Here is a 14,558-nt window from a genome sequence, read left to right as displayed (position 1 = left end):
TCCTAACTTAACCTAAAAATTCCTTGCCAGGAGTTTTAGCTTAGAAGTGATTCCAGAACATTTTCAGTGAACTCTGAGCAAGGAATGGATGGAAAATCCTATCTTAGTGAGGAGGTGTGGTTGACCCCGTTGCTAGGTATGAGTCATCATTTCAAAAGCCGTGATTGGTTGATCCTACAAGTTTGATGAAAATGAACTTTTGGTGATAATGAGCAAAGGATGTACCCTCAAATCAATAAACATAATTATACACTCTAATCTTATGCAGACTGTAATTGTAAATAATATTTCACATTCAAGAAAATATCTGGAAAATGAATAGTAAGCTGTAGGTGTTATAGCCTAACATTAGAATCTAAAATATGTGAAAACTTAAGCTCATTACACCCTGTTCAAATAATGATTCGTGTCTTATTTGCTCATATTAATATCCTAGCTGGCATATTTTGTACTTTCACTCCCATATGGACCCCATTGAAAACAAGATGGCCTATCTCAAGGGGCTGTCCTTAATGAAGTAGAAATTGCAACGTTACAACTCAGTGTGGTCTTACCGAGGGTAACACGGCTCAGCTTTTATCAATGTCTGTAGCGTCTTAATAATTCCCTGTCATCCAGTGTTTGCAGGACATCTCTCCTGCCTCCTCTGTTGGCCATTTTGTGCAGCTGCGTAGGGGAACTCCTAAGCCACTAAAAGTCCTCTTCCCTGCTCTTAGCAGATCTCGCCTTAGGAGCCCTTTTAAGCTCTAGGAATCTTGAGGAATAGCTTTTATATTAACTGGGATTTTCGTGTCACTTTTAGGGGAAATTCTAAGAAAACGTAATGACTCTGAGAATTTTCTTAGAATTTGGCTGCTAGGAGACACTTTTTGCAAAAAAATTCTTTAGGGATACGGACCCTGATGTCTAGGCTAAAACAAAGTGGCAAGTAAAAGTTGTGAAGTTAGTTTATACAGTTGATAAAGGTATAGAGAGAATTGAACATTTAAGCTCACATGTAGTCATTTAGCTTTATCTATTGATTCTAAAGTGTATTTATATTATCTTTATATATTTATTCATTTAAACTCTGCGTAATAATATTGATAAATTAAATTGAACGTGATTGATTAAGGGTATAATAATTACATAAATAATATCTATATCATACAAAATTATTTTTCTATAAGTTATTATAATGCATCATGCTACTAAAAGCCAGACAATGTTGTCTATAAAAATCATTTGCTATGTAGTGACCTTTAATTTGGAGTAGAAACGGGTGGAGTGACTCTATCGCAACAGATGTATCACTTTGCTCACAACTGATTGGTCCAAGTTCGGGTTTGCAACCTCTTACCTAGAACATAACCTGCCCCGGACCAGGTTAGCCGTGGAAGCTAAGTTACTATGGCGATGAACACCGCTAAAAGCCAAACAACTTTCATGGTGCCTAGAACCCAGTGTTGGCACAAACTAAACTGAAACATACCTGGCTAGCCACCTAAACCGGCTTCATGGTATAGGCCCCTGGTAGTATAACATGTATATATCTGCTCTTTTAGAAAAACTTCTAAAGACGAACTTGTTGAGTGCACAAGACATTTCAATTTCAGCTCTGCCTTCTCACAGGCCGAATAAAACAGCCAAGATGGCTGTAAGGTCTGAGACCCTGCCGGGTAGCTTTAATCTCTTTCATATGGCTTTTTCCCTCCCTCAACATGTTATTTTGCCAGTCTCCTGGAGATATTTAGGTCAATCAGCTACCATGGGATTTCTGTTTGATGACTCAGAGGAAACTGATGGGATCAAGTGTGTCACGTCACGACTGAAAGAGTGTGAAAACGGGAGTGGGGATATTTTTAACATGATCTTGGGGAGATAAAATGAGGTGCTTGTTTACTGTTGATTGAAAAATGTTCTAGATTATTTGATTTGCATACTCTGGTGGATACTAGGACTGTGATGAGGCACATTCCTCAAGCACTCTCTGATGGTACTTGATAAGGGCTGTTTGTCTGGAGTCAATCTTTTTTTCTTTTTTTGCTTTTCTACACCAACAGTAAAATAATTGTGGCCATTTTATATACATAGGCAGAGAAGGAAACATATATGCAGTGTAAATAGTTGTACGATAAGTAACTAATAAATGTTGTAGTTTTTCGAGTAGTGTTTAGAGTTCAGTTTAACGCATTGTGATTAATGTTCTTTCTATCTAAATCCAAGTTCTTAGTAAATACCAAGCATAGACTTTTAAAACGGTAACGCTTCATTTTACAGTCCTGTTTCCCATGTACATACTATGTACTTATTATAGTTATTACAATAACTGGGTAAAAACTAGAACCTACCCCTAAACCTACCCTAAACCCATGTACTTACCTTATATTACTTATATTAAAAATATATTTTTTTAATATAAGTATTAATATCTCTTCTTAATTTGGGTTCCCTTGTAATCTTTAATTAAAATAACTTCCCCAGAGTCTCGCAACGACAAGTCTTCTCTGATGATGTGCTTACAACCAGTCACTCAAAATGATATCACAGCAATTGCAAACCACAATGATCAAACGATCCAATCAAGTCCTGCCCTACATTTTTTCTTGTTCGAGAAGCCATTTCACAATTGGATATATGTCACAATAGGGTTGGGGGAAAGATGATCGTAACTTCTGTATCATGCCAAAAAATGCAGTATACTGATTACTTTTAACTGCTAATACATTTGAAATACATATCTGTACATAGCCTATGAAATACAGATAAATCAATGTTGTGTGTACTGTAAAGTAGCTGAAACACTAAAGTAGTCACCTGGGGTCTACAGGCATCTTCTCAACCAACTTCACATGCGAGTAATCAATGCGGTCTGGGATACTTTTTAAACAGAATTGAATGAGTTTCCTGGGTTATTTTTCTGCACTCTCTCATCAGCGTAAGACAAAATAGATTTGTAAAGAAACTTGAAATTTGTCTACAAGCTAATTTCAAGCATTTAAGGATAAGCCTTAGTACAAAAGGACCTGAAGATCATGAGCTATATTCAGTCAGGTGGTCCAAACCATAGACAGATACTGTATATGTATGCTGACACCCATCTGTCAGTATCTCAACAACATGACAGAAGGCTGATTCAATTAACCGTACCACCAATCCAATTAACAGGCTACTCGTTATTTGCTGCCCACTCCCTTATTCTCTCCTCATTCATCTTCCACCTGTCTCATCAGTCTCCCTTCACCTCTTTCCATTCCATGTCCATCTGTTCACTTCTTGTCTGTCCACTTTCCATCACACTCCTATATATATGTTCTCCTCCTCCTCTCTTTTACCCTGCCTTGTGCTTCTCACCGGCCAATCACTTGAGAGCATGTGATGAGAGCAATCATTATGGTCATGCCAACAAACAGATCACCCTTCAAATGGTTATTGACATGCATATCAATCAATTGTTTTTGCTCAATAAGAAAGTGTTAAAGTTGACATGCCAAGATATATTGCATCTGAAAGTCTCCTGCAGTGTATATGCTCTGCCCTTGAAGGTCATAGTAAAAGTCAAACTCCATTCTGTTGATGAAATTAGACAAGTATGCACCATAATCTGATTTAGGAACAGGTCTCATATTATAACTAAGTTATCTCTGGATTCTTCCCATATCAATTCAGCAAACTGTAAACCAGAAAATCTCTGGCACAGTGAAAATTAATTTTGCATTATTGCAGAGAAATCTAACCACACCTCATCTCTCTCAGCCACCAATTTATTCTGCTTGTTTACGATGTCTCTTTCATGCTGTGTGTGTGTGTGTGTGTTGTTGCGTCCTGCAGCATTGAATGTAATGTTTGCTGAAACAAAGGCCTCAATTTGAAATTGTCTAATTTCCAAAACAAAATCTCATTACTCTGTCCCAACAAACCGCATGAGTAATCAGAACATGCCCGCTTGCCTTTCTGGAGGTTGTTTAGCAAGACCAGTATAGCCTGCAAGTTAAAGTCAAGTGGAGTTTTTGCACTAGCATCACCGATCTCAATTTAAAACCATATGCAATGTCTTTTTTTACTAAGTCTAACATTGATTAAAAGGATTTTGCCATGAAGAATCTAAACAGGAAGCAGATGAGAAGAGGATATGTCACTTTCCTTAGACTGCTTTTGTTTTTAAAAAATGTCAAAATAAAATATTAAAATATTCAGTAATATATTTTCATATTTTCAGAAATGTTGGGCTTCAGGTATAAACCAGTGTTTATAATGTTTTTGGCTAGCTGGTAACTGGTAAATAAAATTAATAAAATACATTTTCACCTACCAATCACTAGCATCATTCAAACATTTTATGCACCAATCCCTCAATTGTGTATTAAATCTGTATTATTAATCACTTAAACACACACACACACACACACACACACACACACACACACACACACACACACACACACACACACACACACACACACACACACACACACACACACACACACACACATACACACACACACACACACAAAACGCAAAAATGTGGGTGAAAAACAACTCACAAAGTACCACATACAGCATTTCATTCATAAAACTTGAACTGGTTTCCTTCCAACAAAACATCAATTAATTAGTTATTTCAAGCTATTATTTATTTTTCTGTTTTATGGAACTTGTTTACAGTAAAAACTCTATGCATCATGCATACTGCATGCAATTTAATTAAACATACTGACGGTAAAACATACATGACATTACACTACAGCTACTTCTGCAGCAATCATGTCAGTTTCAACATCGGTGAAAGTGAAATGGTTAGTTGCCACATTAGAAAATTCCTCTCTTGCACATGTATGAATTAAATCAGCGGAGGTGATAAATAAGCCAGTACTGCTATAGGGAAGGTGATGAAGGTTGCTCTCTTGCATTTGGTTCCAGCTCTTTGTGTGTTAGAGGGAACTATCAGATCACAGCATCATCCCTCTGGACGGCTCTATTAGCATAATGACTACATGCAAAATGCAGGAAACACAACGGGGGAGATGAGAATATATCTTAACAGTGCACTGACCTCAAAGCAGAACCCATCCAGAGGTTCAGAATTTAATTTCCTACCGTTTTGTCCACAGCGTTGGAATTGTAAACCTATGTGCTGTTTAAGAAAAAGCCTAACATTAGGTTGAAAGTCATGACGTGTATCCAAAGAGCAGTGGGCAGCCATTTTTGCTGCAGCGCCCAGGGAGCGATTGGGGGTTAGGTGCCTTGCTCAAGGGCAACTCAGTTGTGACATGTGGAAGAGAGAGCAGTTCATTCACTCCCCCTACCTACATTTCCTGCCGGTAAAGAGACTTGAACCCGCGCTGACTGATGTCTGAAAATCTATACAATATTTCTTGAAAAAGTATGTCATAAAAAATATATATTCACACAACAGTGACACAGAGCAAAAGCAGCAAATGAACGAGCACCACTGAAGGGGAACTACAGTACATACTGCATAATTATAATACTTTTAACATAACAGTAATGATGTATAAAAAATTTACTTGCTTATAAGTTATTTTACATATACAGTTTAAACACTTACAAATGCACACATATTATAATTGATAACCCGATAATTATCTCTGAATTTCGGTAGAAGCCAATAGAGTATATATCAAAATATATACTGTATATCATAAAGATAGATAATCCCCAATTTTCTGTATTAACCAACAACACTAAGTGCCATGCATCTCTAGTTTCTTGCATTTTCTGGTTGAAATGATATTTCCAGAGAGTGTGGGGGTGCATGCACATAGCCTACTAGCTGCTTGCCAGGGGAAATGTGCTCATCTGTGTGTGAGGTCAGTCAGGCATGCAGCATTAACCACTACTAAAATGTGAACAGAGCTGATGCATATTTAAGAGATGTGGCAACTCAGCTTATAAACACACATTACTATAATGCATTAACATTAACAGATGTTGAAGGAAGTCAGAAATACTAATTGCACCAAAGCAAACACCACATTCATGCACAGCCTTATATGACTGACTGTTTACTCACATTCAATTGTGGTCTAATGGTTGGAGAGTCAGACTGGTAACATGAAGGTTGTAGGTTTGATTCTCAATACTGGCAAGAAATGACTGAAGTGCTCTTGAGCACCTAACCCACAATCGCCTGGGTGATTTCACTTTCTGAGTCTACATCCTCACTTAATGCATGGGCAAAGTCAGACTTTATATTCACATCCGCAATTGGCAGGTGAACATGCAGTATCAGAACATTTCGAAATGGCTCCCAGTTTGCCCGTACCTCAGTGGATGTGCTAACGTCCAGCACTGTTCTGGGATTGTGCTTTGCGCTGGGTGTACCAGGTAATCTAGCGGTGATGGTCATGTTCACCCAACATTTAGAGGGCAGCTTCACCCCAAAACTGATGCTGAGTCTGGCTGTCTCGGATCTCTGATTTTTCTGCCTGTGTGGATCTATGCCCTTCTGAATGGCTGGGTTTTTGGCAGAGCTCTATGTAAATTATTTTCCTATGTAGTGTACCGGAGCCTCTACGGTAGTGTGCTTTCTGTCACCTTGTTGAGTGTTCAAATGTACCTGCAAGTGCTGTATACTCAGCGATGGGCGAAGCTTGGAGGGAAGGGTCAAAAGGGGCTGATTTTTGGGATAGGGATATCAAGTGGAGCTTTGGCTTCTTATGCTCTGCCTCTCTTCAGCCTGTTGTGCTCCTACCTTCGACCTAACCAAGGGATAAGTCAGTCAGCTTCTATCAGCAGCCACAGGCTGACAAAACTGGCCAGAATCGTAGTGGCCTTCTTCATATTCAGCACCCCCTGTATGATCAACAACATTGTTTTAATGGTGTCATGGAAATCCGAGGCCAGCCACAATGTTACCGGGCTCTTTTCTTTATCAACAGTTTCGTGAACCCCTTTCTTTACGCCTTTTCTGCTCAAGCGCTGTGATCCAGAAGTAGTCAGTGTTCAGACCAGTCACAACAATATCAGAATGAAACTGAGTAAGCAGGAAATCTTTATTCATGTGTTACTAAATATACATTTTTTATGTTATTCTCTATGTCTAATATTCATGTTTTCTTTGTGCAAAGGAAAGTGCATTTTAATAGTTTTTATAATGTACCGTATATGCCTCCAGTACTTGTAACCTGAATAGTTTACAAAAATATAACAATTAACAGGACTGTGGAAGCCAACCAAGAATATCTTCTGTTATTTGTCTGGCTTTGTCTTTGAATGTAAAGGTTTTTGTAAGCTTTCATCTGCCCTCAAAAAATTCGAAGAAATGTTCTAATGTTGAGGCTGACATTTGCTCTATACTGACAGCCGCTTTTAAAGAGAAATAACTTTAATTGAACAAGGAACACACAAGGAACTTCAACCCCTCGACAAAGAGGATGAAGGATGCCAACAAAAACCTTTTTCCTTCTGATAATTTATTATTTGAAACATTTTTTTTAATTTTTATTAATGACTAAATTAAAGCCTCTGTACTTTGTGGTTATACAAAAGTCTCCTAGTAGTTTGTGATTCTCCCTTGTCTCCTCTGTGATTTGTCTTTATCTGTGGGACCTCAACTTTCCCCATGTTTTTGAATGAATATTTAATAATGTAATAAGATGTAACACACACAAACACACACACACACACACACACACACACACACACACACACACACGTTTTTAAATGAATATTTAATAATGTAATAAAATGTAACACACTCACACATTCTATTACTCTTTTCAGAATTGTACCTCTGCTCTATACTCTGTAAACAGAAAAGGTATTTTTCTTCAAAGACATTATCTTTCCTTTAACCATAAAATACAACACAATGCAATGTAAATAAAAATGTGGCTTTCATATTAGCACAATACACTGGGCTCTATTTTACTAATTTTTTCCTTAAAACACAGTTGCTATAGGCCTAAGTAAATCTGTTAAATGCCAGATCAATAAATGTTTACTTCACTTTTATAGACCCCAATAAAACATTATTTTCAAGTTGACATGACTTAATATATTGATGTCCATTTGAAATGAAGAGACACTTTTATTAGTCTTTTATCAAGATAATATATTATAAAATCTGTATAAAGACACACTTTTTACAGGTGTGATATGAATAATAAAACATGCCACAGGAGCTGCTGGTGCAGTTCTACTCTGCAGTCATTGAGTCTGTCCTCTCCACTTCTATAACAGTCTGGTTCAGCTACCAAAATCAGACCTCAGACAGAGGACTACAGCGGATAGTCCGGATTGCTGAGTGAATCATTGGTACACCCCTCCCCACTCTCCAAGCACTGTACTCATCCAGACTGAGTAAAAGGGCTGGCAAAAATCACTCTGGACCCCTCACAGCCATATCCCGGCTGTGGGATAACCTCCGCACACCATTATGAACAGGACGATCCCTATAGTGACCACACTGTCATCAGCTTTGCGTGGTACTTGCCGTTGTATTCTACCTCTGGTGGAGAGTAACCTTCTGTGCCTGGAGGAAAGAGATGTTGACTGATGTTTAATTCATTTCCGCAGAATGTTGACTATATATAGGATGGGTTTCTGTGAGCGAATTAACAAAGTGGTCCATAACACTGTAGGGTCTGGACCAATCAGACACACACTAATTATTCATATTCACTATATTTAATGAATATAAAGGTCTATGAAACTCTCCCCCAAAACTAACCTCACAAATGAAGTTACTTTGTCAGCCGGGTGTCCGGTTACAGAACACTTTAAGACTGATAACAGACTTTACGACCTCAAAGGAATGTGGCCACATGCGCCACATGCTTAAGAGAGAGAGACCATCTTTAATTAAATAAACTTTGCGGTGTTACTCTGATCTATGAAGGAACATGCCTCACAGAAACTGTGATGATTTACTGTCTCGTGTACTATTAGGTATAACAACATGGTATGTTTGATTGGGGTGTATGTGGTTGAACAACCACCCAACGGTCAATATAACCTCACCTGTATCATGCTTCCTAGCAAATTAATCCTCATTTAATGACACACACTTTGATGTACATCACCTTCTCTTAGAATGCAATGTGAATTTGTTATGTCTATTTGAGCTTGAATGAACAGTCTAAGCATGCTGGGGACAAAGACCATAAATCAACTAAGAGCCGCTTCCCCTCTCGGACATGTCACCTTACTCATAGGTCCATTCAAACCTTAGGGGTTGGTTCTTTTCTCAGGGTATATCAGAGGCAGGCAACAGTGACCGCCCTCTCTTAGTTTTTTCATCCAGCCGCAACACTGTTCTGGTGAGACTGGGGCGCCCCCTCCCCCTCCACGGGGGCCCCAAGGGCCCAGCAGGCCTCGATTCCAACCAGAGGTGGGCTCAGGCAGGAGAGAGAAGACTCTCTCACAAAGAACCAAGGACAATCTCAGGAGTTTTGGAACAAAGACTCCAACCAAAAACGACTCCAATCACCCATCCTTTTGACTTCCTCACTTCCAATCATGTGTTCCTGGAGAAAGAGAACGCTCAACCAACTTCCACTTGACGCTGCCGGAACCATCAACGACTTCAATTTTCAACAACTTCAAGAATTGTTCCCATTACAAATGCAAGTATTCAATTCAATGAAATGTGAAAATGAAATTCTGATGGTTCTTCTCATAGACCCTCTTCCGGTTTCCAATTTCATCCTATCACTAACCTATTTATGTATTCATGTGTGTATGTTGTTTAGTTTATTTATATTCATATAAATATCTATATTTAGTTAATAAAACTTGTACATAATATGTATTTGGTTCTGTTTTGCTTGCAATACAAGTCACTTTACGATCACGTTTTTTGCTACTGGCTCAAAGTGCTGTACAGGCGAAGAAATAATTATTCTTCGGTGGCCATGGAAGATACCCTTTATTAGAATAAATTAATAATCAAAATAGTTCGTTGGAAGAACTGATTAATTGATTGTAATATTAATTCAGCCACATCAAGTTAATCCAATTAACTGACCCAAATATTTATAATTAATAATAACAAGATATTATTGATTATTAATATTTCCAAAAAGCTGAGTTCCTTACAACACATACCATTGAAGACTTTGAAGGCTGATTTCTTCATGAGCGCAACACACCCGAAGTCAATCAATTTAACCTCCATGGTGTCCTGGTTCACCAGCGGGTTCTCCAGTTTGATGTCCCGATGGAAGACACTGCATAACATGTTGTGTTTCCTCCGCGGAGCTCCACAAAATTAAACATGTCAATGCAAGGCAAAGGCCGCTCCATGACCATGATGCAGTGGTCTGTGTCGTCCTGCCAGTCCAGCATTTGAATTATCCGAGGCCCTTATTGGCCTTATTGGTTTTGTAAACAAAAAACAAAACAAAAAACTCAAGTCCATCCTCGCATCTAGTCCCTGCATCACAGAGCCAAATCCTCCTTCACCCAGCTTGGGGTTAACTTTATAACGGCTGCAAATGTGGTCTATTAAAAAATAAACAAGTGTAGTTATTGTGAAATACAATTATTTATATTTTTATTGTATAATAATTTTTTCTAAATTGATTTATTTTTTACTCTCATCCAGGACATCCTGCTCTAGCTGTTCCTCAGCAGCAGGGAGAACATCAGAAGTCGGAGCTATTTATTAAATTGTAATAAATAATTTAAATAAAAATTGCAATCTCAAATTGGAGTTGCTTCTCATTTAGGGAGACTTTTGACATGATTTATCAGTCCTCAATCAGCCATTAATCAGTATTGTACTATCATGACATGTTCATGTGATTTTACAATCCCACTTCATTCTGGTAGTCTTTCTCAGCCTGAACCAGGCCATATTTTGCAGCTCTAGGAAAATGGAGAGCGGGCAACTTCCAGAACCTTTTCACCCCTTTTTTCTCCTCTCTCCCTACATTAACCTCACTAGTACCAACAGGCATCTCATCAACCCAATGAGGATGGTTCTCCGCGGTGTTAGTGGTGTATTTGAGTAGTACACACAGGGTTTGGGTACACACTCTTAAAACGCTTTGTCTCTGATATCAGATACTCCGAAACTTTAACAAATGAGAACAATAGAAGCAGTCAAACTAACAATAGGACAACAATATGCAAGTGGTATGACCCTTCCCAGTTTATTCTAACGCAGTACGTGTACTTTTTAAAATTTGTTTTTTTGAAGACAATAGATAGAATATAATATAAAGTGTTAATATTGATTGATCAAGTGTTGCCGAAAAAGATGCATCTTCAGCCGTTTCTAGAAAATGGTCACGGACTCAGCAGCTCTGGTAGAGTTAGGCAGATTATTCCACCAGCATGGAACAGACCAGAAAAAGGTCAGAGAAAGAGATTTTGTGCCTCTTTGAGATGGCACCACAAGACTGTGTTCGCTTGCAGAACGCAAGTTTCTGGATGGCACATAAGTCTAAAGTAATGAATTTAGGTAAAAGGGAGCAGAGACAGTGGTTGTTATGTAGGCAAACATCAGTGACTTGAATTTGATGCGAGTGGCAACTGGCAACCAGTGCAATTTTGTGAGGAGAGGATTGATGTGTCCTCTCTTCGGCTCGATAAAGACCAGTCTAGCTGCAGCATTCTGGATCAGTTGCAGAGGTTTGACAGTGCAAGCTGGAGGACCTGCCAGGAGAGCATTACAATAGTCCAGTCTGGATAGTACAAGTGCTTGGACAAGGAGTTGTGTAGCATGCTCTGATAGGAAGGGCCTGATCCTCCTATTGTTGTATAAGGCAAATCTGCAGGACCGGGCAGTTCTAGCAATGTGGTCTGTAAAGTTCAATTGATCATCAATCACGACTCCAAGGTTCCTGGCTGACCTTGATGGAGTTATGGATGACGAACCTAGCTGATAGGAGAAGTTGTGGAGTAGTGTTGGGTTGGCCGGGACTACAAGCAACTCTGTCTTTCAATTAACGAGAGCAGGGCAGTCTCAGTTGAGTGTCCGCTTTTGAAACCAGACTGGTTGTTGTCCATGAGGTTGTTCTGTGTAAGAACATCTGTGTAAGAGATCTGGTTGAAAACAACTCATTCAAGCGTTTTCGTGACGAATGGAAGAAGGGATACCGGGCTGTAATTTTCCAGATATGCTGGATTTAGAGTGGGTTTCTTAAGCAGTGGGGTTACCCCAGCTTGATATAATACGGTAGCCTTTTAATACAGCCTTTTAATACTGTAGCTAATGGGTAATTTTGGTAGTATTCAAATATATTATTAGCCTATTTAAAATGACATAATTTGTTGTGTTGTGTGTATCGTGGTGTGTATATATAGCTGCCCAAAGAATGACTGCTTGAGTGTTTGACACGTTAAAACGAATGTTGTCCACTAGAGGGAGTCACAGGATAAGGAATCTTTTTAGCCTAATCTTTTATATCAGTTCTCATCCCTTAGAATAGAAATAAATGTAAAGCAGGGACGTGCAGTCAGGGTAGGCAGGGTAGGCAGTGCCTCACCAAAGGAAATGTTGACATTACATTTATTAATTCCAAGAGCTTTATTAATTCACCACATTATTAATTGCATTTATTTTATTCCAAATATTAATTTTTGTAACACAATTTTTCAGGAATACACATATAATATACTCCTTTTGCCATTGTTTGCTCCTAAAAATCATTGTTTCATGCAGAAAATTCAAGGCCATGGCCATTGAGGCAGAGGTTAGCAGTGCCTCTTTGGTCCATAGAACGTAGTTTACGTAGATTTGCGCATGCGCAGTCAGTTCTCGTGCTGTCTTGAGGTGCGTGCCATTTGAAAGGGTCCCTACGCAGTGTTCACTGCTCCCTACTCCCTGAACACGGTACATCAGTTGAAGTGGACTTCGCTGACAATAATCACTCATTTGGAATGCCCTGCAACGTCATCAAAGAAAGGCAACAACAGGGTCAAGCAGATTATGATATAACTGAATAAAATTTTGTAATTTACTTTCCTTTCTAATTTAAAATCATATAATAGGCCTAAAGATACATTAATCACCCCAACCGTTCCTAAATACTCTAGTTTGTATAATAATAACAATATTTATGAATACTCAATGCATACGTAAACTATGAGCCGTTAGAAATTTGAATTTAAAATCTCTTCCAACGGCTCTTTTTTTTTTTTTTTTTTTTTTTGTCATTGGTTGTTGCGTTAAATCTTTTTTTTTTTTTTTTTTTTTTTTTTTTATTGAAGAAATGTTTTACAGTAATGCAAATATACATTTCTTAGACATTTCCAAAAAAGCATCTATTGTACATAGTCAAATTTGCACAGTCAACGGCTCTGCTCTATGGTTAGTTCAGACTGGTGACGCAATGCACAGTGGTTGATTTTCGCTCTCCACTTCCTGTGAAGTGATGTATCGATGTTCCCTTATTCCCTACGCCGTTTGCAGTGCCCTTCGAACAGAACATGTTCATTCCCTTCGGATTGGAATCTCACTTAAGATGGCGTAATACCCTGTGAAGTCCACCTCGCAGTCCACTTACGGTCGAATGGAACGCACCTTTGAATTATCAACATTGAGGCAGACACCTAGCGTGCTTCATGTCACGTGATCCACTCGCTCTCACTAGGCTTGTTCGACTTGAACCGGCGCTGCACAGACCGATCGGTTGATGACATCAGAGTACCGCGAGAGCAATTAGAGAGCAGACGGCTCCTTATGCTTTTGAATCGCTCTCGCGGTACTTTGATGTCATCAACCGATCGGTCTGCGCAGCGCCGGTTCAAGTCGAACAAGCCTACTCACTCCGCGCTTCAAGCTACTTAGCATCTAGCGGCGCCTAGCGCTGGAAGCGTCCTATGAAGAAAAAGAGCTGTGGTCGCTAACGGGAAAGTCCATGCGTCTATCCCTCTGGACAAAGATGTCAATTACTTTGTTGTAAAAGTCCTCTTTGTTGGGTGTATTTCTCAATTTCACGAGTCTCTCCTTTTCAATGGAAATAAGAGCCAGGAGGAACGTCTGTTCTGCTCCATTCACGTCAGAGGCGCCCGCGCCATACGCTCGCTGTGCTAACTTTAGCTGTGCAGCTGCAAATGCGTTTTATAGGCTTCAGTAAATCGAGGAAAAGGAGTTTCGTCTACAAATAAAAGTAAGCACCCCCTTTAAAACGTAAATTATTCATTTATTTATTATTTTTAAAACCCTTATATTGGCTTGTGTTTGTTGTCTGACGGTGGGCTAACAGTTATAGGCCTGCTGTGCGCTGACACCAAAATGTTCTCTCTTCCATACCCTGGTGCGCCGTCACCTCTGCCATATTTGTACTGTAGGTCTATCTGTGCTATTATGGTGCATTTCGTAAGGGTTAAAATGCTGTTTTGTAGTTTTTCTTTTTTAATCCTTGTGCGCCGTCGCCAGACGCTCATTGCGTGTCGGTGTGTGCGCCTTGCGCAGTTTGTAGGAGCGAATTTAAGCTGTTTTTGTACTGTAAAGCTGTACTGCTGACACAATGTTTTCTGACTGTAGCCTATTCAAATCTTGGTGCGCCGTCACCAAAGTGACCAGACCAATAGTGTGTATGTGGCTGTCTTTGCGCGTTTGCGCATTTTGAAGGAATGACTAGGCTGCTTGTCGGTTCGCTGAC

The 14,558-nt window shown here is 39.2% G+C and overlaps 1 pseudogene; it reads left to right on the top strand.

Annotated features, from left to right (window-relative positions):
- Positions 1 to 6,220: 6,220 nt before the first annotated feature.
- On the top strand, positions 6,221 to 6,984 carry LOC143749304 (chemerin-like receptor 2; annotated as a pseudogene).
- The last annotated feature ends 7,574 nt before the right edge of the window (positions 6,985 to 14,558 follow it).

Source organism: Siphateles boraxobius, unplaced genomic scaffold (genome assembly GCF_051911475.1).
Source record: "Siphateles boraxobius isolate OS27281-9 unplaced genomic scaffold, OSU_SipBor_1 24, whole genome shotgun sequence".
Classification (NCBI taxonomy): Eukaryota; Metazoa; Chordata; class Actinopteri; order Cypriniformes; family Leuciscidae; genus Siphateles; species Siphateles boraxobius.
This window is presented reverse-complemented; position numbering and strand designations above follow the sequence as displayed.